The sequence below is a fragment of the Sipha flava genome, unplaced genomic scaffold (genome assembly GCF_003268045.1).
Source record: "Sipha flava isolate LNK unplaced genomic scaffold, YSA_version1 227_pilon_pilon, whole genome shotgun sequence".
Taxonomy (NCBI): domain Eukaryota; kingdom Metazoa; phylum Arthropoda; class Insecta; order Hemiptera; family Aphididae; genus Sipha; species Sipha flava.
Window position 1 is genome coordinate 192,656 of NW_020272863.1, and position 23,984 is coordinate 216,639.

The following is a 23,984-nucleotide window of genomic DNA, read 5'->3' on the forward strand; positions in this document are numbered from 1 at the left end:
ATCGATTCGTTCGACGACTTGAGGTTCCAGTCACGTTTTTCGCATATCATTATTACAGTTCTGAAAGTATAAACAAATGTTTCGTATATTACAGATAAGTCCGGGATTTCAAAATCCCCTGAAGACAGAATCAAATGAGTTTGCTGAAATCGGTGGAAACGGAAACGGAACGAGGAAGTCGGGTTCGAAATAATAATAATAATAATAATAATAATAATAACAACATTTATAATATAATAACTGAGTGCGTAGCGTATATTTCACGTAAAAATCTAATGATGTCCGGGACAGAGGATGAAAACGAATGTAGCAAAAACCATGTAAAACTAGTCAACGGAATTAGAAAAAAGTAGGTACCCATGCGTAAAGCGAGTACAAACATGAGACGATACAAGGGACAAAAGTTTTTCTCTTTCACCGCACGAATGTTGTTTTATCAGCTGTTAAAAATGCAGCATGGATTGTATACCAATGCTATTGGGAATTCTCATCATTCCTCTCGTGTCTGACAATGTAAAGATTAGATAGGGTCGCAAAGAAGAATCCACGAAAAACGAAAACGAAAACGAAAAAAAAACCAAACAAAAACATGAAAGTTCGATTAAATTAATATACGTGTACCAATATAATACATTATACGTATCGCCCGGAGCGTGTGTGTTTAGTAATATATTGTTATTTACTACTCGTATACAAATTATCCTCAGTCATATTACTTCGTGACCTAGACCAATATAAACTATTATGTATATTATGTTTATTGCGTATCTAGTATATAGTTACTAATACTGATATTTTGTGTGTACATCGTAAATGTTAATATGTGTAAACGTATATAAGCACGTTGTTGGTAACACCATTACCGTAAATTAATGATATGTATATCAACTAATGATGAATAGTCTATGGAAATAAACATGCCTATTCACGAGGCATTTTATACATATATTATATTAACCATATAGCAATAAAATGCTATATTAAGTTTTTTAATGCGTTCGTATTAATAAAGAAACGCATTTTTTCTAAAATCATTAATAATTTTTCATAACTATAGCCAACTGCAGTGTTACGACAGTATTATTATTATTTTTATTATGTACCAAAGTATAATGTAATACGTGGCGCGAGTTTTCGTTGCTGATGCAGTTTACCACCCTCCGTAAATTATAATATTAAATTATTAATCAAAAAATTATTCCCAAATATGCGATGCTGTTTAATGTTATATTTATTTGTATAGCTGAATATATTTGTATAATATTTTTCAATTTTCAATAACGTTCAAACGAGATAAGACCGCCCGGTAAAAAGCAAATTACCTAAATGGAGATCAATTTGAATTTTAAACAATTCATCATATATAAGCCTTTTTTGGATTATTCGTATATAGAGCCAAACACAGTTTTTATTAAGTGGGGAGACTTTTCCGGAGCGTGAATTTCAAAATTTTGAGTTGAAGACGGAATTTTTGATGACTCCTCTCTTGAGCATAGCTTGGATGATTCAAATTGGTATATAAAAATGCTTTATTATACCGTATTATAACGAAAAATCCATCAAATTCGCAACCATAAATGTGATGGTGACCCATCAGGTAGGGATAACCACATTTTTGGGACATAATAACACGCATTTTGCTCTAACAAAAAAATTCAACGAAACTGTAAGGGTACGTCCCGTACGTTTTCATTTATTTCAACAGAGAAAAAATAAATGGTTTCAAAGGAAATATATTGTAATTTGTCCAAATAATAGGTACTTTCAAAAATTTCAGGAAATTTAAAGAACGAGCTTGATTGATCTACGTCCCCTGAATCCAGAAACATACACCCTGATCTTCGTGATACGTATTTCATTACTAATATTATATTGGAGATAATTTTTTTTCTTTTAAATTATTATAATTGTTTTTTACATTGCATCCGAGTATTTAACGAAAAAACTTCATGTAGTGTTTATACGTTTTTTTTCGTTCTAATAAAACTCATAAATAGTATATAAAATATGCAATATCAATGCAGTATATAAAAGGTATTACTTCTCACCGCAGTGAAGCTAACGCGGAATTGGATAATCACATACACCTATATTATATTATGTAAATATTATTAAATATCAAGATATTATACTTGATTACTCTGCATACGAACCTCCGTCCGCGAAAGAGAAATATTCGTTACTACAACTTATCTCGAACTTTTTTCAATTTTTTTTTTTTTGCACATTGTGCAGCATATCGACTATAAGGTATTCTTATTGCACGCGTCAACATGCACGTTTACACATATGTCTTATTTGACTATTATTATATTTCGTGTACACGCGAGTGGGACGGGTTTAGTACACATTTATCGAGTTATTTTTTGTAAACATTTGACATAAAGTTGTCAACGTTTAGAGAAATCCGGAAAAAAAAATAGAAAAATTACGTCAATAAATGTGAACGCGATTTTCGGCGTTTTCGATGCACAGACACGGACAATTTTTGATTTGACGAATTAATTGCATGCACATTGTCTACACCAGTGGTTCTTAACCGGGGTGACATGTCACCCAAGGGTGACATGGACACAGTGTAGGGGTGACACGAAATCTCCACAGGAAAAGGAAAAAAATTAGAAAAAAATTAATTTTAATAAAACCATATTATTACCACAACAGTCATGTAAATAGCATACCTTTAAGTTTACATCTTTATATTATTTAAATCCAATGAATACGTGCAGTATTGTTATTAACGCAAAATTGATGTATTATCGATTTTTTTATCGACTTAACCGGGGTCGTTAGTTATTTTACAGTTGTTAGATATGTAGTATTATTATATACAAATAAAATAAATAACAAGTATAAAAATCTTTAAAAAATTTTCTCTTTTTTTTTTTTAATTTTAAGTATAAACTTTATAATATCAATGTTTATTGAACAATGCATCTCAATAAATTGTAGGTGTTCTACTGTTTTCTTCTGTTATTATTCTTCTGTTTTTATTGTTTTTGTTATTTCAAGAATTATTCTAAAATACACAGTTAAGATTATTTATTATTTTGATGTTAGGGTGACGCGGTGTTTAATTCTAGTGGCTAAAGGTGACATGAATAAAAAAAGAATAAGAATCACTGGTCTACACCATGACATGCACTGCACACATTGACCAGCCTTATGTGCATATAACAAAATGCGGTTGCAAGCGAACGACATATAGACGTATTTTAGGGGGGAGGAACGAAGGGGCGGTCACCCTCCTCCCTGAATTCATATTTAAGGTATTGATTATGTGTGTGATACACATTTCAATTTTTTTTTGACGTGGATCATTTTAAAATGATATCGAATTACGCGTGGCTGTGAATGCTGAATCGGGCTTTTTGTCGGGTCCATACTCGGTGAAAAATCAAATAAAACACAAGCATATATTTCAAATACATAGACAGGTGTTGAAAAAGAACTTCAAAAAAGTCGACTCTAACTGGATCTGACATTAGATTAAAAAAAAGAAATCACAAATATTAAGGATTCACCCGATTGAAATATTAACAAAAATTTTACTTGTATATTTGGAGCCTGAATTAAAGAAAAGATTTTAGTCGCCTCCCCCCCCCCCCCCCCCCCCCAGAAGTAAGTCTAAATACGCCCCTGGAACGACATTGGCCGGCGTGACCGCGTCTACGCATCGTAACGCGTTCGTGTCTTACGTTTGCACGACGGAGCCGGGGCAACTCGCATGGAACGCGGTGAGTTCGCGTCAACGGTGTCTTTATTTGTTTCACGCCAGCCGTGTGCACGTATCGTTGCTACGCATAATGCGTACAATAATTGTTTACAATACTGTGTCGTGCACACGTCGCGCGAATTCAACGCGGGTTGTACGCGTTATGTTTTAACGATCTGTTGGCCTAACGTAACGCGCGAACCAGCCACCGACGCCGACGACACGTAAATCCTCCCAGATTTAGATCTGTCAGTCATAGTGTACGATGGGAAACACATATTTTCCTCGAGGAAAAAAGAAAAAAAAAACACCGTGTTATTATAATATGATTGTAGCAACGTGGAAAAGAATCATGAGATAAAAAAAAAAAGAAAACAGAAAGACGGGCAGAGAAAAAGAGAGATAGAGATAGAGAGAGAAAAGAACGAGGAGGAAAAAAATGCAATAACGAGGTATCGTTTCCTAAGACGATTTTGGCAACGTTAGGCGTTTCGGAAGGGAAATACTTTTCATTTTGACATCGAATATTGCTTAGCTAAGTGTAAAGTTCAATAGAAAGAAAGGAAGGAAGAAAAGGCGAAAATAAAAGTAAGAACGGTTAATGGTATACGAGACGACGATTGGATGGACGAATTATTAAGAATTACAACGTACAGCGTTGCGTTTTTAGAGCGATTTTCTTTTTTCAACAAACAATATTCGTATTCATATGATTATATAGTTCTCGCACATGTTACACGGATAGAAGCTTTAAGTTTAAAATAACAATATAGACAACAATAATAATGATTATAATTATACGAATCGGTCATAAAGACGTTATTCGTAGTATTAAATATGATTGGTAATGTGCAAAAAGGAATATTTACGACTTATTTTGTTTTTACGGCCAAAACCGTCGAGTTCTTTCTATTTTTTTTCTTTTTTACCTCCGGTAAAAGGAGCCCCTCATACCGTCGTTCGTTATTTCTGCGCTCGCTTCAACAGTATATACGCGACGGACGTATTACTACGTGTTATACGTACACGTGCAGCCGTATGAATAAAGCGTCGTCTCGGTGGAGTTCAAAAGTGCATCGCGGCCATCTCGTTATTCCAGCTTGCCCGTACGGTGTGGTGTCGCGAACGCTACAAAGACTAGCTGTCTCTCATAATCCTCTCCCTCGGCAACGGCAACGGTATTTCGCTCAACATAAAACCGATGTGGACAATCAACTAAGTGCATTATACCCGCACACAGACTAGCGTATTACGTGTTCACCGTTCCTAGCAGATATCATAAAGTATAAAACAAAAATAATGTACACATGCAATGGTCATCGGTGATCCGATTGAATCAGGAAAACGCGTTCGACTGAAAACTGACGTGAAATGTTTACAAAAAAAAAAAAATGCCCAATCCTACAGTCAAAATGTCGTCATGCATGGTTACCAATAACTTCGAAAAATCTTAACAACGCAAGTCGTACAACTATCGTAAAATCAACATTACACTTAGTTTGTTCGCCACTAAGACAAAATACTGTACATTAGCAAGCAAACGCGTGCATTCGTCGCTTCCTCAAAAATTCCACCTTGTGTAGCAATAATAGTAATAATAATAATAATAATAATGAAACGAGGGGAAAAAAAACAAACAACGAAGATGAGCTGAATACTTCCCGTTAGTACCTGCAAATATTTATTTTATTATAATATACTTGGATGTAAAAGAGTAGAATATAGTTATTATTAAATATAGTTGTATTAAAAATTCCGAGGAGTAAATATTGTAATATTCTTGTACGTACCCTTCCTTCCTTTTTATATTTTATTATATATATATTTTTTTCTCTTTTTCTACAGGCATTTTTCATGAACTCGGTATTCCTATTAACGTTTATTATTTTATTTTAGCAATATTATTTGGATGAATAATAGGAAAAAAATTTACCGATTTCTAAGAAAATGCGAAAACGTCCGCATGTTGTAGCCAGTGTTGAGACTTATCTAGATAAATATATTAATTATCTATTATCTTATCTAGATAAAAATCTGGCTGGTACCGAATTGGTTCCCGAGCTCCAAACCCACACACCGAATTGGTTCCCGCCTGAAAAAGTTATTTTATTAGGTATAGCCAAATTGGTTCCCGTTTAATTACGCACATTTTCCTTCTTAACTTTATAGGCTTAGGACTGTCAACTTAAAAGTAGGTTTGATTAATAATGTACGTTAATGTGTGTTAAAAAAAAAAAAATGATAAAATATATACAATTTTAAATCGTTAATTTGGAAGTCAACTAGTCATCACTTAGGTATACGAAATACAAATAATAAAATATAATAAATACAATTTAAAACCACTGATTTGCAAATTTGAAGCTAACTTTCTTCAAATATTCAATTCTCGTAATTTTCTCATTAATGTAATCTGTCATAAAATTTTCCAAGTAGTTGTTATTTTTTTCCTATTTGCTTATAATTTGCTAGTCTCTAGTAATCTATAGATTTCTTCTATAATTCTATACTCTATCTTATAGATATAATAATTGTGACTATTATTATGTCATAAATATAGTTTTTAAAATTTTGTTTTTTGTTCTTTATGCACTGGCCCGCTAGATTTTAATTTTTAATATTGTAAGTAAATTATTTTAAAAATTAAAATTGTCCTTATTTTACCTGTAATCAAACGGGAACCAATTTAGCTATACCTAATAAAATGCCATTTTTAAACGGGAACCAATTCGGCTATACCTAATAAAATACCTTTTTAAAACGGGAACCAATTCGGCTAAATGGGAACCAATTCGGTTACTCCCAAAAATCTAAATGTTATCTATTTATTTATCTTAGATAAAAATTTCAGTCATCTGCTAAAATTTATCTAGATATTTTATGTTGAAGAAATTATTTTTAAATTATTTTATTTTTGTTCCTAATAATTACTTATTACCATATTGTAATATTTTCGATCGCGTCGACGATGATGGGTCGGTAACGATTTATATTTTATAAATTATAATATTGTGATTCTATAAATAATTTTTTTCATTTTTATCTTTATCTCGATAGATTTGAAGGTTTTTATCTTTATCTTTATCTAGATAAAGAAGTATTTATCTGAGCTCAACACTGATTGTAGTCGAGCTTATCAATATTCACGAGAATCATTGCTGCGACGAACAGCAATATCAATTTATAGGCGTGCAGCCGACGGTTTTGGCTTATAACGGGTTTATATTTTATTTTTTCGCTATTTATTAGTCATTTCATGGAGATCTATTAGTGATTAGTAATAATATATGTGTCGTACACATTTACGCTCATCATACGAACAAATCGTGAAAAAGGCTTTAAAAACTAAGAAAATGACATAAAGTCATAGAAACAATGCAATTAAAATGCCTCCAAGTGTTAAATTTGTCAGAAAAATGTAAGAAAAAAGTTGTATCAAAATCCCAGTTTTATTTATCGCAGTATCATAATTCCGTGACGCTTTCAATGGTTTAAATTTAATTGCAACAGTCACGTTAGGATACGGTCTCGTTCCGAGGAGAAGACGCATCTCATTCGATTTCCGACTGTAGTGGATTAACATATTAATTGCATGTAAAATAAATTTATCATAACGCCCGCGGATTTGTATATTTTATGGTACTTGATTGCAAAAAAGTGCAGTCCGCTTTCGGCTTGACTGCACGTGGTCATGGTGCACCTTTTATGTTGCAATTCAACGCTGGGAGAACACAATAAATACGCATAAACAACGATGCCCTTGTTGGGACAATGAACGGTTGATTACAAAAATATTTGACAGATAAAATTACGAATCTATAGTTAATAACATAACACATCTATGGATAAAAATAATTTTATGAAGTGAATAACGAAGAAAACGAACGTCAACGCCAATGCACTTAATAATTCTGCCACGTTAAACCTTGCATTTAGCTGTTATGATATATTAGTATTAAGTTGTGTATTCATATAAATGCAAATATGCTTACGAGTACGAAAGTGTATTTGTATGTGTCAGTGAGAGTGTGAGTACTCGCATAAGGCATACATATCCTTTGTCATCTAATTACACCGCAAACGACGTTGTGTTGAAATGAGTTTCCGACATTGTGGATTTAGTTATTCGGATTATTATACTATAATTATCATCTTTGAACAACCCGCACGCGAGTAACATCAAAGGGTAAGGTTAAGGGTAAAATTTGGGTATCATTAGTGGAAATTTACATGAGTTAAATTATCCGCCTTAAACTCAATACGCAGTGCCGTTATTTTTCATAGGAAAATAACGACAATAATTACAATGAATGTAATTTTTAATGATATACAATATATCTACAACATCAATAATGATGATAATAGTATTGATAATTGTAGGATAATCTATAGTTTTACGTTCGATGTAAATTCGCAATTGGACCTCAAAATGTTGGTGTTATTTAAATTACGAGCAACCAAACGATTTTATTATCGACGAAAATTAAGACAGTACAAATTATACATGGATATGTAGTATTATACATGCATGTACTTATAAAATTGTTTATCTTCGATGAAGGTTCAAAATATAGTTATAGTTATAGTATATTTTTATTATATAATAAAATAAATAAATAATTCATAAATTAATATATTCGTAGATGGGACCCATCAATATTCTGCACTGGATACCGAAAACCATCTAGCCGGGATTGAATACATACTTACTTGTATATTTACGTGATTATACAATATAATGACCAAATTGTAAGAATATATTGTACCAGAAAAGCATACCATAAATATGGGCGGAATACAATTTGACGTTCAAAACGTGTTAAGTCTGAACGATATAGATATTGAGAATACTAATTTCGAAGATGTAGTACAGATCAAGTCTTTTTGGCAAATGTATTGTTATATTTATGGTTTTAAAGAACTCATAAAATACATATCAGTGAAATTTTCAATTATATCGATTGCAAAGAACTTGTAAGCTCATCATCAATTAATTTTCTCTTTTAACCACTGACTCAGATATCTCTGTTTCTTCAGTTTTCGTAGAACTTTGAGTTATTGACTTTTTATTTAACCATTTGTCCATAGTAACTATACAAAATCACAAAAAAAAACGAATTTATTGGTTATTTGAAAAATAGCAAGATTTAAACTGCGTGCATGTATCGTATTCAATGTACCGTTTATTACTGAAAATAATCAATTTATTTGAACGTCATACAGGTACCAGTTTGTTTCAAATATATTGCTATATTTTTAATAATCATTAATCCGATTGCGTTGTGTTGACACAGTCGAGCATAGACATATAAAGAAATATCGTTATGTCTATTGGTCGCAGTAAATTTGTAATTGTCACAAACCCAGATAACAGTTTATAATAAAACTAATTAAACAATTAAAAATCAACCATAAGTAATAGAAACACATTAAAAATATAACGCGACCCACTAAAAATATAATTGCGACCCCCTTATGGGTCGTGACCCACAGTTTGGGAACCTCTGCTCTAGTTACTACCGATTATTTAATATCTTATAAATAAACTTTAATACCGTTAATTATTAACTGTAACATTAATCTTTGATTTCATTATTGATTTCCATCTGATCGGATCAGATTTTATGCAACATAATAAGTAATGGTTCTTAAAGTCTTTAAGAAAAAATAATTCGTTTGATCCATCACATCGTCACCACCAATGCTATATTATATATTCGAGACATCAAAGAAAAGAACAGGATTCACAACACGAAAATGCAAATTTTTGACACGTCCTCCGAAGAACACCCATCCCTACCCTCACTCTGTTATACTTTCTTTTTTTTGTTAGCGTTACTGAGCTCATCTTCGGGTGGCGTTAGCATTTCTTTTCTATTTTTAAAAAAAAAAAAAAAAACGACAAAAAACAAGATAATTTATATACATAAACATATATAATATATAAACACATCTTGACGTATCATCGGGGAGTAACGTACTCTTGCAAGCACTAAGAAGCACGGGAAAAGGATACCGACCTACGTGGCGGTACGAAAGTTGCGTGAAGGGGTTTACGGCTCTCTCTCTCTCACACACATACACGCATACACATGTACACACAAGAACGCACATCATAACGTGAGACGATGGAACATTCGAGGTCGAGAGACAATAAATATAGAACACTGGGCATCATCAGACTGTTATAACTGCTGAGTCGTTTTGTCAACGTCTAGCGTGCGCGCTTGAATATCCTGTTGGGAAAAATAAAAACCCGAAACAATTAAACACGTTTTGTCTTACAGAGGATGTGTAATACATGTCGTGTGTTAATATAAAAATGTCACAGTGCCAAAATAATAATAACAATAATAATAATGGAATCGTATATATTTTATAAATGTTCGAGTCATTTTGTGGCGATCATCGTGCTCGCCGTGGCAACTGGGTGATCGCGTTGAGGAATAATAATAATAATACGTGTATTACTTGATGTTGTTGTTATTATTATTATAATTTTAAGCTAATCAACTTCACTGCAAAGACCAAAGGTCAACCTGCTGCAGAAATGTGACGAATGTGGTCACGAGGAGGCGGGGAAAGAAAAATCTTCTGAGATACCGGATGATGCCAAAAATGCGTTTTGGCAATTGGTGCGGAGTGTTGGGTGGTAACACACACACACACACACACACACACACACACAAGAGAGAGATTGTTAATCCGGTCGACGGGTACGATTTATTTGGTCCGGCTCATTAAAACGCCAGAACGGATTTACGGTGGAATGTTTATTGCTACGTGAAAATCCGTTTATAGAGCTTGGAAAGGACGAGGATAAAAAAAAAGAAAAAAATGCTCTGTATGCGATAGAAATCCTTAAGGATATATTATTATTGCCGGACGCCGATGGTAGAGGTATCTGTTTGTTAGGTTAGGTATATATATATGTATATATATATGGACCTAAAATCTGAGATACCTTCACCGCGTTGCCGTGGTAAAAGTTTGGTCTAAAATTAATCCATACAGTCGAATTTATAGGTCGAAAGAAGTAAAAATATATAAAACGAGCACGAAAAGCAAAAAAATAAAAACAGTCGCGTAGGACGATCGAAATTCGATTTCGGTCTTCAGACTGGGTGCAAACCTTAAATTGTATTTTTTCCGATTCCCTTTGATAGAACTTTTTGATGAAATTTGTAATAAAAACGTACGTAAAAGTTTTGACATTTTCTCTCTCTTTCACACACACACACACACACACACTCTCTCTATACACATATACGTATTCACCCATATATATACACCAGATTAACTTTAGAATAGGTACATTATATCATTATAATATTCTACAGGTTTGAAATAATATTGTAACAGTCCACATGCGTCTATCATGGCGGGCGTTGAGGGTTATACGGCCAGTCGACATTTTATATAATTTACGATTATCAAGTTTTGCTATAACTTCTGCACTGAATTGTTTTGATAATTATTTTTGCAATTAAACTAGCATGATATAATTCAACGAAAAATGTATTTCTTAAGGCAATATTGAAAATTCTATTTCATTTTTTATGCCATAATATTACATTACAAAGGCAAGTTAATTAAACTTTGATACAAACGAAACATATCAATTGTACTCAAGGGGATAACTTTGCAACGCAGTTTCTTCGTTCAAAAAATCGAACGAAATTGTAAAAACCATAACAGTAATTATAATTATATATTTTCAAAATTTTTTTACCATTTTTGATTTTCTATACCGATATTTGTGGGGTTATAACTAAATATAACATAATGATATTTACATATACCTCCTGTACAAAAATAGTAAACGTTTTCGTTTGATGAAAATCGTATCCAAAAATAGATTTATTCAACGTCGATCTACGTGTTTTTTTTTTTTTTTTAAATCTTTTTTAATTAAATCATATTTTATTTGCGATCAATATAATTACGTTATTAGAACGTGATTATTCTGAATTTTTTATCGTATTGTATTATTATTTTCTATTAAGTTCATACGTATACCGTTATCGACCGAATATCAATAATAATATAGAAATTATGTAATAATTATATTTATTACTTGTGGTAAAAAACGTAGATGGTACGCACAAAAAATCGCGAAGTGGATCGTTCGATTAAAGTTTTGTAACGGTAATAATAGATACTAATTATATACGAACATTACAGTGCACTAAAGAGTTGTTGGACCACTATAGGCGAGTGTACACAATATTGGGTTCACAGAAAGTTGTTTTATTTATTTAACAAATAAGTTTTGATTCATTCTCTCGGTATCGTAAATTATGTCATGAAATTTATTGATGTTAGTGGAAATAAATTGAACTCGCTTAATGTCTGAGAGCGTATAACATTGTCGTTGTTATAACTTTAGAGAAATTCGTCATTCGAATTAAACACAGCTCACAGCCTTGGCAGGTATATTGATTTTCAGAAATAATGCGCATTCACCAGATAATAATATCAGGAAAAGTTTTTTCCGTTGATTAGGATCTGTAATGTCTATATGTACTTATTTATTATACGAGCTACGGTGTCGCTCGCGAACCTTTTTTATTCAATTCAGTTATAGTATGTATTGTCTGGATTTTTTCCAAAACCATACCATGATGATGTGTCAGTTGATCTGCCTGTAGCTGAATTTAAATGCCAAATAACGATATATTATTCAGTTAGCTTAAATACCATAAACTTGCGTAACGTAATCGGTTCTGAGCGTGGAAATCCATTCGAGTTTATATTTGATACTATTATCATTATAATAATACTAAACCTTCGCTTTCCATCAATCAGTGCAGTTATTTTTTTATGAATATAGAAGACTTGTCGTCAAAGGTACGATTATTGTTATTAATTCAATAACGTAATCGCTGAAACAGCGACCGCAGTAATACGAGTACGTATTATCAGTGCTCGACTTGAGGGGGGACGCAGGAGGACGGAGTACCCTAACTAATTTTCAGAATTTTTAGCGTCCCTCTACTATTATTACGCTATAGTCATAACGCTCAACCAGTTTTGGGGACGTTCTATTTTTTAAAGTAAATAGAGTCCCCTTCTTTAATTTTTCCAAGTCGAGCACTGCGTATTATATTTCCTTGGAACACGAAATTCGACCGCACTACGATTATTTCTAAAAATCAAATCACTCGACCATCACGGAAAATGCATGTGTTAATGTTTCAAAAAGCATATTTTTATTCGATTACACCAACGAATCTAGAGTATAAATGGAAGCCGCGTAGAATGACAGTGTATTTAATTTTATTTCCGAAACAATAACAGAGAAAAAACGTATATTTGATGAAACTCGAGGGAAAAGTAACGCCAGATATCACGAGACTTTTTAATTGGCAATTATTAATATTACAAGACTACTAGTTTTTTTGCAATAAATATGAATAAAGCTTTTTGTTGATATTATCATTTTATCGTAACGCATAGTTGTACATGATTAAATTAAAATACCAACACTGCAGAATAAACGGTGCTACGTCATATCGGCACATCATAAATATACGAATATAATAATATATATATAAAAACCAATGGATCTAAAACTAAATCAGAATAATATCAAATATTTAGTCATGACTAGGGAAACAAGAGATAACTCGGACCTTGTAGTAGAAAACTATACCTTTCAACAAGTGAAAAATTTCAAATACCTTGGAGGAAACATAAATCAATACAATAATTTGCATAATGAAATTAAACTGATGATATTAAACACTTATAAGGATTACTATGCATTAGGAAAACTATTCAAGTCAAAGCTCCTCTCCAGACGATCAAAGGAACGCCTATACGCAAGTTTTTTACGGCCAGTTCTTACATAAGCGTGTGAAACATGGTCGACTACAAAAGGTTAAAAAAATGGCTTGTTTTGAAAGAAAAGTTTTTAGAAGGATATATGGACCTACACTTGAAAACGAAGAGTACAGAAGAACCTATGTTGAAGTACAACAAATTTATCAAAAACCCAGTATCACTACATAACTAATGAGCAAATGAATTGAGAGGGAAGGTCACGTTATGAAGTCAAATAGAATTTTAAAGAAAGCTCTGGAAAAGAAAACTAATGGAAAAAGACCTAGGGGTCGCTCTAGACAACGCTGGATAGATAGGGTTAATGAAGATCTAAACAAGTGCACACGTGGTTTAACAATAGAAGACAGCGATGATAGACAAAGTTGGAAAAAAGTAGTAGAGGCAGCGGAAGTCCTTCAAGGACCGTAAAAGCTATGGAACAAGAAGATAATAATATATGTATACAATACGCGTTTATCCGACACACCTTTTGCATTAGAAATATGTAAAATCAAATATTCCTAACCAAATGTTGCTATTGTTGCGCACTATAATGCATAACGCTCATAGTGAATTTGTGCCAAATTGTGTTTAAAGTTTTCAACGGCGAAAATAGCGGTGAAACCGCCTTTCCGTAGCATAACAGATGGCCCAAAATAATGCATTTGTCACTATAAATACTATTATGTTTGTTCAATTAGAATAGTTATGTATACGCATATATATTTTTATTTACGTAATGAAAAATAGTGTCATTTGATTTATGACTTTAAGGAAATCTTCAAATATATATATATATATAATAACGTTATAGAATAACGTGAAAAAATAAAGGTGAACAACAATCCTTACTTAAAAACTAAAACGTCAAAAGGGATATAATATTCCATTTGAATTTGACGATTTCCTTCGATACAATATTATATTATACGAGCATTGCGAAACGGTTTTCGAAATCTTTTGATTTGTTGTATGGAAAATAAAAATAATACATTTATATTCAATGTATATTGCACATACATAGGACGGGGGAAGGGAAACAATATTGTCTCAACGGTTATAATATTAAAAAGTGAATCGAAATCTTCGTTTTGAAGAGTTTTTGAAATATATTTAACGTGTTTTTATGATATCGTAGGTCTTGTACGTAATGTTACATAAATATAGCCCGTGTGTAAAAATAACAAACTAAATTCATGCGGCTGCAATAAACTTTTCTGACACGGAAAAAAAGTTATTCGACGATCGATTGTTTTTTCTTATTAAATATACAACATCATAGGTCTGTGATAACAACACGATATATCCCGATTCGAAAAAAAAAAACACGTAAAGAAAATAAGAATCAACACAATAAAACATAATATACGTCGACTGCGGCACGTGTTTTGAATTATTTTATTTTCTTACTATGAAAAATAATTTACAATTCACGTGGAAAAAAATTGATAATAATAATAATAATAACAATAATAAACAATTCAGCAACAAGCTATTCATTCCAGATGATATGTGCGATATTTTTATAAAATTGTTACACGGACGGGTACATGCGCAAACACAAGAACAACTACGGAGAGACGAGACTCTTAAAATCGGAATGATCTCTCGCTAGTGGACTGCTATAAAACGTCATTAAATCGCTCTAAAAATAAATCATGAATTATTGCTGCGGACCGTTTACTGCAACATGTGAATGTTGAGGAGCACACAAAACACATGCATTCTGTGTGCGCTAAAAAACCGTACAAGACGGTTGATTGAAAACGATGGTATCATGCGTGCACGGGTATTCATTAAATAGGGATATGTTTTAGTTGTTTCGCTTTGATACCGTAGGTTCATCAGTAGGTGAGCGGTGGGGAAGGAGTCAGTGACATCAAAGCCGTCCCAAAGTTTTTCGGGGCCTAAGGGAAAATTAATTTGGGGGCCCTAAATTCGACCATAATAATAAGATATGATAAACAAAATACTCACTGAGAATAACAAAATTCTTTCAAACGTATTTTTCCAAACTTCAAGCAATCAAGTTCATTTAAATGAATGTACTGTATTACGTACTTACGTAATAGAATTTAATATTGTTCAGATTATTTATAATTTGATTGCCGCTTAATGTAATTGGACAAGTCGCTACACGCTGAAACGCGCACAACTTTAATCGACGATACGCAGCGTGTAAAATTGCTTGGTGTAATCGAGGCTTTATTATTAATTGTTATACACCGAGACTTAACGAGGACTCCCTAGAAAATATTTTAATAATGGAGCCTGGGGCAAAATGATTCTGTTGACCCCCTTCTCTGAGCGGCCCTGAGGTACAGCAGCATTAAAAGGTGGAACATGCGATTGCACTGATACCGAGTACGTGTTTGGTTTCGTGTACCCGGCCCGTAGGTAATCGAGGTACGGGCGGACGGGCGAAAACACGGAGAGCTCTCTCAGAAAACGTCGATTAGCCACCGGGAGGAGCAGGACAGAACGCGTCCGTTCGCGGCGTGGGAACAAAACGGGAAAAATCGCCTAGACGGTCCGGGCGCGGCACGCAAGTGTCGGAAAGAGTAAAATATTACGTCGTGCGTGCAATATCAACGGGGGCATCGGTGCTCGCTGAACCGTCGTCATTAAGGACGGTCGCCAAGGTCGGCTGTGCGGCCTACGATGCTGAAGAATGGTGGAGGCATGTGCACCACCCGGTAATGTGATATCCATTTATCTACGTCACAACTTGCGACTTCTAAGCCCGAGGGGCCCCGCAGCCGACATACGAAAGAGAGAAACAGAGACGGGGAGAGAATAAGAGAAAGGGTAGTAGAGGGACGGTGAGGGACAGACAACGAGTTGGTAAAAGAGACGAGACACGGTAGCGCTGGTGGGGTAAAACGCCCCTGTACGGTGCTTCATTATGTCCCGGTCATTATCCCTATCTTTTTGTTTTTTTTCACCTCTCTACACCTCCCTATTCCTTCTCCGCTTACCACCAAAAACAAACCCCCTAACTATCACACTATCATTCTCTATCCATCTTGCCCCACACCCTATATACATACACCCCTGTCTTACCACTATTTCCCTTTTTCTTTCGCTCACGCTCACTCACTCTAAATGTGTATTTGTGAAAGTGTATGTATGTGCATAAAGGCGTAAGTTCGCGCGCGCGTGTGTGGATGCTGTTTTGTTAGCCTTTTACATTACCGGTCCGTGTGTAAATTTTCACGAGCATTCCGTTTTCCCCCCCCGTAAATCATCAATCATGTACGCCCTGCCAACCACCACCACCTGCACCCCCGCGGCAAGGTTATCTCCGAAACAATACGGCGGCAAAAAGTTAAAGTGCATAACATACTCAAAAAATAAAAAATAAAAATAAACGAATGAATAAAAATAAATAGAGATCATATCTACACCGCCGCGTGAAAAACTTACGGTTTCGTTTTTTTGTTGCATAATTTAATGTATCTTTGTACGATTTTTGCAGGAGAGAAACGCGTGCAAACGAACATACGAGGTGCGCTTATAATTTTCGCACCGACGCAGAAACACAATGGCGCTCCACACCATGGGATCCGTTTCGTACAGTTTTACGATTTGTTACTAACGACTAATTTATACAGCACTATATGCCTACGCAAAATTTTTTGTACTCGAATACGTCATACAATATTGTATACAAGAATAAAACTTGTAAATTCTGATTTAGTTTCCATCGTCTATTATATAGGATCGTCTATTTTGTTTTTGAAATAAAGGTACGTAAATTGTACGTCAATATAGCGTTTGATCTACAGTGCATTTCAACAGGGCAATGATATATTAAAACGTTAAAAAAAAAAATCGTTCGACTGTCGGTGGCATGCCAAGTGCACGGTAAATTATTGTAGTATATTAATTGTTTGCCAAATATGTCAAACATTAAAATAAAATTATAATTTTTGCTGCTTTTAGAGAACGATTCAAACGAGTACAATAAATAATATCACTATAATATTAATATTTTATGAAAGTTATACCTATGCTTGCTGTATCCAAACAAAAATACATATTTTATTAAAATCGATAAAAAAGTGGTTTAATTTTTTATTTTTTGCTCATAATTTTCACATAGTATAATTAACTAACAATTTAATGTACATAAACTACATATATCATTAAATAAAATATATGGATATTTAATTAGTTTCTTAAAAGGAGAAGGGAAAAATTAAATTTTAGTAATCATCACACTGATTAAATTATACAACTTTACAATAAACAAACGTATATGATTAAACGATTTTACATTTTAAAAATAATGTAAGAATACATTTTAATCAAAATAACACTAGTAAAGCGGTATGTGAAAATATGTTGATTTCAGCAAACTTCTGGGACGGTTGTCAAAAGTTTGAAGTGATCGTTTATGTAAACGATTCGTCCTGCCGATCGCGTCCACACCCAGTCGAACAAACGGTGCAATATATACATTACACAAAAGTTATAACGATGGTTTATAACACAATACCATAGAACATGTTCTATGGTAATATGAAATTTCTATTTTTAGTTGAATAGTCATCTTGAAGTGAAATGTACGCGTTGATAAAATATGTGAACACAACACTGGTGCATTATCGCAATCATATTCGATTTGATAATCGGCAATGAAATACGTCTGAGTTACATGTTTTTAGTTGTAGAACAATTTATACATATAAAATCCAAATAACCACTCACTCATTGATCGCTGTATCTCAAAAACTACGTAACGTACGGACTTGAAATATGGAATAATGATTCTTCTCATATTTTTACCGAGCAATAAGAAAGGATTTTCAAAAATGTTGTGTTTTAATAATTATAATTATTCACCGCCAATACGTATTATGCGACACGGCGGCCTGTGGGTTTCCAGCTACTATCTATCTATAGCAGCTATCTATCCTTTTTGTCCGTTGTCGTCGTCGTCGTGTAGATAAGAATAATTGTTCCGAGAAATTTATCGATAAAAATAATCTCAGCGTACATAAACACTCATATTATATTATATATATAGTAGGAATATAAAATTCAAATACAACTGACTCACTGATCGCTGGATCTCAAAACTATTTAATGTACGCACCTGAAATTTGGAACAGTCTTTCTCTGGGTAATAAGAAAGGATTTTTCGAAAATCGCATATTTAAGGATCGAAACAGTTTTGGACTGGATGCATACATTTTTCAATTTTTGGTTACCTAAGAAATATTTGATTTGTATAATATGTTGCTTTTAATAATCACCAATTAAGAATTATGTAAATTATTAAACTGTATAACAACATAATCAAAGCCATATAATTTTAAATAGAAAATTTAAAGGTGAACGTGTACTATTACCATGCATCCTAATGACTCCAACAGCCATTGGAATTCAAACTTTTGCAGTTTCCAGTGCAAATCGTTTTTGCAATGATCTTTAACAAATTACAAAGACACTTAAAACAAGGATGTGGACTGAATTTTGAAAATTCATGCTTCTCACATGAATAACTGTGTGTGGCCTATTCACGCGTCAGAAAACCTGATTTATTTAGGCACGTAGCCAAGGGGGGTGTTACAGGAGTAGTAACACCCCTTTTTAACCGTGTTATAATTAAATCTTATAAAGACAAAAATTCATTATAAACAGTGATGAGAACATTTTTATCATAACGAAATATATACAACTATAATGTAAATCCGGGGTCCGACTCCTCATTACACCGTTTTGTATAATAAACCAAAGCCGTAGTTTTGTGTCGTATCATACACGATGTAAAATAGGTACATATGACAAAAATGTACATTTGAAATGTTAATAAAATATTTAAATACTTTCTCATAGAGTAGTACATTACACACGAATATATATTCATATATAATGTACTAATTTGTTTGTATGCTTGTACAATAAAGTATACGTAAAGTAATTATTTTGTTGTGTATAATTTTGAATAACACCCCTTTTTGAAATACCTAGCTACGCGCCTGGATTTATTTGTGTACACACCACAAAAGGAAAAACAAAAAATATTGTGTAATCCAAATACACTTTAATAAATAGTATTTGTTTGAAACTTCGAATTTTTAGATACTTCTCAATAAAATTAATAAATAAAAAAATAATAATCCAAAATAAATTGAACATTGTTGTATGAATATTAGTATATGCTTAAATATAGTAAAAGGTACAGCAAGGTGTGATAGACATGGCTATATTTAATATTTACTTATTATAATACATAACAAATTAATATTTCAACCATTATTTTGAGTGATTTATACTTAAAAAGGCATAGGCTCAATGGTAATACACAAAAAGAGTTGAACACTCACAATTTTCTCAACGGACAACGTCAGGTATTACTCACTCATTGATCATCGCTACATCTCAAAACTATATGAACTCGAAATTTAACATGGTGATCTTTCCAATATTCAATACATGCAATAAGAAGGGATTTTAAAAAATATTGGAACCAGAAAATACGGTAATTCAGCGTATCACCAAAATTGCTATACTAATTCATTTGAGCTTTCGTATTATTTGTTTTATAACCCCCAACAGTTACACCAAAATTGGCTTTAAATAGTGTAAAGTAATAATCCATTAAAATCTATGTCACAGCCAAGAATGATCCGTGCAAAGCCGGGTAATTAAGCTAGTATATAATATAGGAATAGAAAACAAACAAAAAAGGCATGAATGAAGGTCAGTTAGGCTGATACAAGATTGCGTGTAGTGCAAAAAAATGATGCGGTAAAATACGAAATCATGTACACGAATAATAGAATAAGATTTTACTATTTTTCTGATTGATCGTTTAACCATTCCCCACCACCTCTCCCTGATGTCGGATGGTTTTACGTCCACGTGGTTCGTCCCCCCCCCCCCGACGGTCACGTGAAGTTAATTTCTTATTAAAGTATGTTAAATGTATATAAATCAGAAGTAGTATTTATTGATATATTTTTAAAAGGCTCCTTCCTTAGTAGCCGCCTTGGAGCCCCGGAACCTTTTAGTTTGGCACTGACTGCGAAGTGGTCCTGTTAGGCCGTCGTAATAAATCGAACCATGGAAAGCACGTGTTCCTGCGGTCCGTTTTGACGCTAAATATAGTCCGCGGACGGCCAGCCGACTCGTATGGATAATAATCGAACGGGCAGACGTCCAGGTCGCGAGATTTCCAAATCGGATAAGATGCGTGCCTCGACATGTTCGTCCACACATGCGATAGCACACTACGCGTAGCGGCACAAGTAAAAGCAAATCGAAAACAATAGGTATAATTAAGTAAATATTATTATTATGTTATTTTATCGGTATTAAGTCATTGTCAACAGTGATGTAATAATAATAGTAAAAATCATTAACAATTGATCCGGTCCACGCGATTCGCTAAATAGATCTGTGCTGTTGATGTAACCGGATTGACACATCGAACGAGTTATAGCGCAACTATAAACGTTCTAAAAATCGTTTGGTCTAAAACTATTTACAAAGCGGTGTTAAAGTGATTATCAGACCAAAATGCTTATGCCGAAGCACATCCGTCACTCGGACGTATTATTTTATTACTCGACGGCCCGATCGTGCTAAATGTTTGCAAATAATCGTCCTTGTCAGTCAATTTCTGCCTTACGGTCACATTAAAATATGTATTCAAAAATCTTTCCGTTACTCGTAATCCGTACAATTATTTTTTTCTGTTTCTTTATACTCGATTGAAATATAACAAACCCAATTAGTACATATGTTAACGGTGAGGAAACATAAAATACATAATTTGACATTAGATGAAAAATCACAAAGGAAGAAACGCAATTGACAAAATAAGTGAAAATTTTAATATTTCTGATAGAAAAACGTCTATCGACTTTCAAATCTCTTAATCCATATAAAACTTTGATCGGAAAATATGTAAAACAATAAATATCAAGGCACGTTTCAGATTAAATCTGCTTGAAAATCATCGTCTCAACACAGAGCGGTTTATCGTAATATATTGAATACGTTTCATTAAAAGCTCTCAATAAACATAATTTAACATCGTTCGATTTTTTCTATCTGTCTCGATCAGACCTGTATAAAATCCAAAAACAAAATTTGTTACCGATGCACTATTTCGTCCTTGTATTACCTCGTCCGTCGAATGCCTACAATAACACATTCAAAGATAAACACGCAGCTGACACCAATCGCACCTGCTTCTACAATATCGTCTATCTATATGATGTACTTACACGAAAATCAAATACATGCGATCGCTAAGCTTTTACGGTTTGGATCGTATCACGATAATAACGCCGAACTATGATATTATAAACTGTTTTGAATTTACTATATTTTATGGGTATATGGATTTATATACATCATGTGCGTAATACTATTATTCGTAGGAAACGATAAGGAAATCAGGACGTAGAGCTGCATCTGGTACATGATACAATTATTGTTATTACTATTTAAGAGGGATTCGAATTTTCGAAAACACTAGGTACGCGGTCGTTATAACATAATTCAATATTTAGTGTCGTGTCAGCAGCGGAATGCAGTGCGCCGGGAACCATAATTTACAACAGAGAAAACTGCTGGCACGGTGTGGAGATGAGGGTTTCGTTTTATATTCCGGGTCATCACTACTGTGACACGTCGGCTCAAGAGGACAGCATCAAAAGGACCGTAGAGGAGCCCAGTTAATCCGGATAGCGACCAAAAATTTGAACGAGAGATGAATTCTAAGCGACATATACGCTTCCAATATATTTAAACATTTATGATTATACGCATATTATTATGGTAATGATCAAATTAAAATGGACGGGATGTAATTGGTTGATTATTAAATAATTAGTTATTCTATAAAATTCCTAAATATGCTCGTTAATGTTTATATTACATGGTTTCACTAATTAATATATAGGATACTAATTAAGTTTTCGCTGATGTATGCTATTTATAATCATCGTATATAACCGGGACTATTTGTCATCGAAAAGCACACAAATTCCAATCGCAAGGTATTGATCAAGGATTTTTCAAATGCACACCATAAAATAGTGTATATGTTTAAAAAAAGTATAATTTATAACTCCAAATGCCATCCAAAATATTCTTGTACTAATAAATTGTATAATAAAGTTTATAACGACTAAATATTGAAATGTTATTTTATTTTAAATTTGTAATTTGATTAACATTTAAATAATTTTAATAAATTAATGTTATACAAATCAGAATAAGCTTTTCCGAAATTTTTGATTATTTTTTAAATAGATTTAATAATAATTGTATAATTGTATTGTACATTATCTAAAATCCTTATTGTTAGTTAATAAAATAAATAATTGAAGTATGCATTTTTAAATTCATTCAATATATAAATTTTATTTAAGTGCCCGTTATTTTTTAGAATTATGGAATTTCATAAATTAATGCAAACATACATAATATATATTATATATAGTAGTTGATTTATCACTTCGATTAGTTTTCAATTATTTTTAATTATTTTATCCATCGTTTTTATTATTTTTAAGTACAAAATCACTATTAAAATCGGTTAAGTACCATAGTTTCGTATACAGTTTTTATAAATTATGTTCTTATATCCTTCGCTTTATTATTTTTGTGTTTTTCTCACAATTTTCTAGGGTTTGAAAGTTCACATATCACTATTAATATAACAAAAAGCTATTGCGCAACATCTTCCAAAGCAACATCCCAATAATTGTCATTTTGTAACGGCTCTCTTGCCTCACGTGCTTCTCGAAATGTCAAAAATGTCTTGATTATTTAGATTTTTGAGATCTTTGAAAGAGTTTGGCCCACATACATGGTTTAAAAGCATTCTCAAACAAAAAAACATACCATATTACGAACATGGACCATGTTAACTCAACTTAAGGCATCTCCAAATTTGACATCAGGCCAATTCCGAACAGAAGCATCTAGAATCCGGAATTTTCATTATCTTAATGTTGTTTTCCAAATGTAATACCTCGGTATCTCAACATATAGAAAAGTTCTTGAAAATTCATCACGGTGAATATCGTCTTAAGAGAAGAATATTGTCGCTCTTGAAAGTTATTTTCAGTAAAATTGACACGTTCACCATTTTTTAGGTACACACTAAAGTATGGACGGGGGTGGGGTGCCTTTCCGCTTCTTCGGTTGTTATAGCTACAAAAACACAACAAATGACCGTTCGGGCCTTATCAGTTACAATGATGATTTTCTTTCCTTTTTTGTCGAAAAAGCTAGCCCATATTTTTCCAAGGTTTAATCGATCTCTGCAACAAATTTCTCCAAAATCGGTCAAGTTGTTCCAGAGACAATCAGATACAACTGTCGAACTCGTTATTTTTGTACTTCACGTATCAAAAATAGTTCTAAAATACCTGTTACCCTGTTTTGGGAGTGAAAAAAATATTTTGTCAGATCA

General features: G+C 33.0%; 1 protein-coding gene across 1 annotated transcript in view; it reads right to left on the reverse strand.

Annotated features, from left to right (window-relative positions):
- LOC112683477 (zinc finger protein 541-like) overlaps positions 1-23,984 on the reverse strand; it is a gene marked incomplete at its 3' end in the record, with an annotated part of 248,287 nt that overhangs the window by 163,855 nt on the left and 60,448 nt on the right. The gene's annotated exons all lie outside the window — the stretch shown is intronic.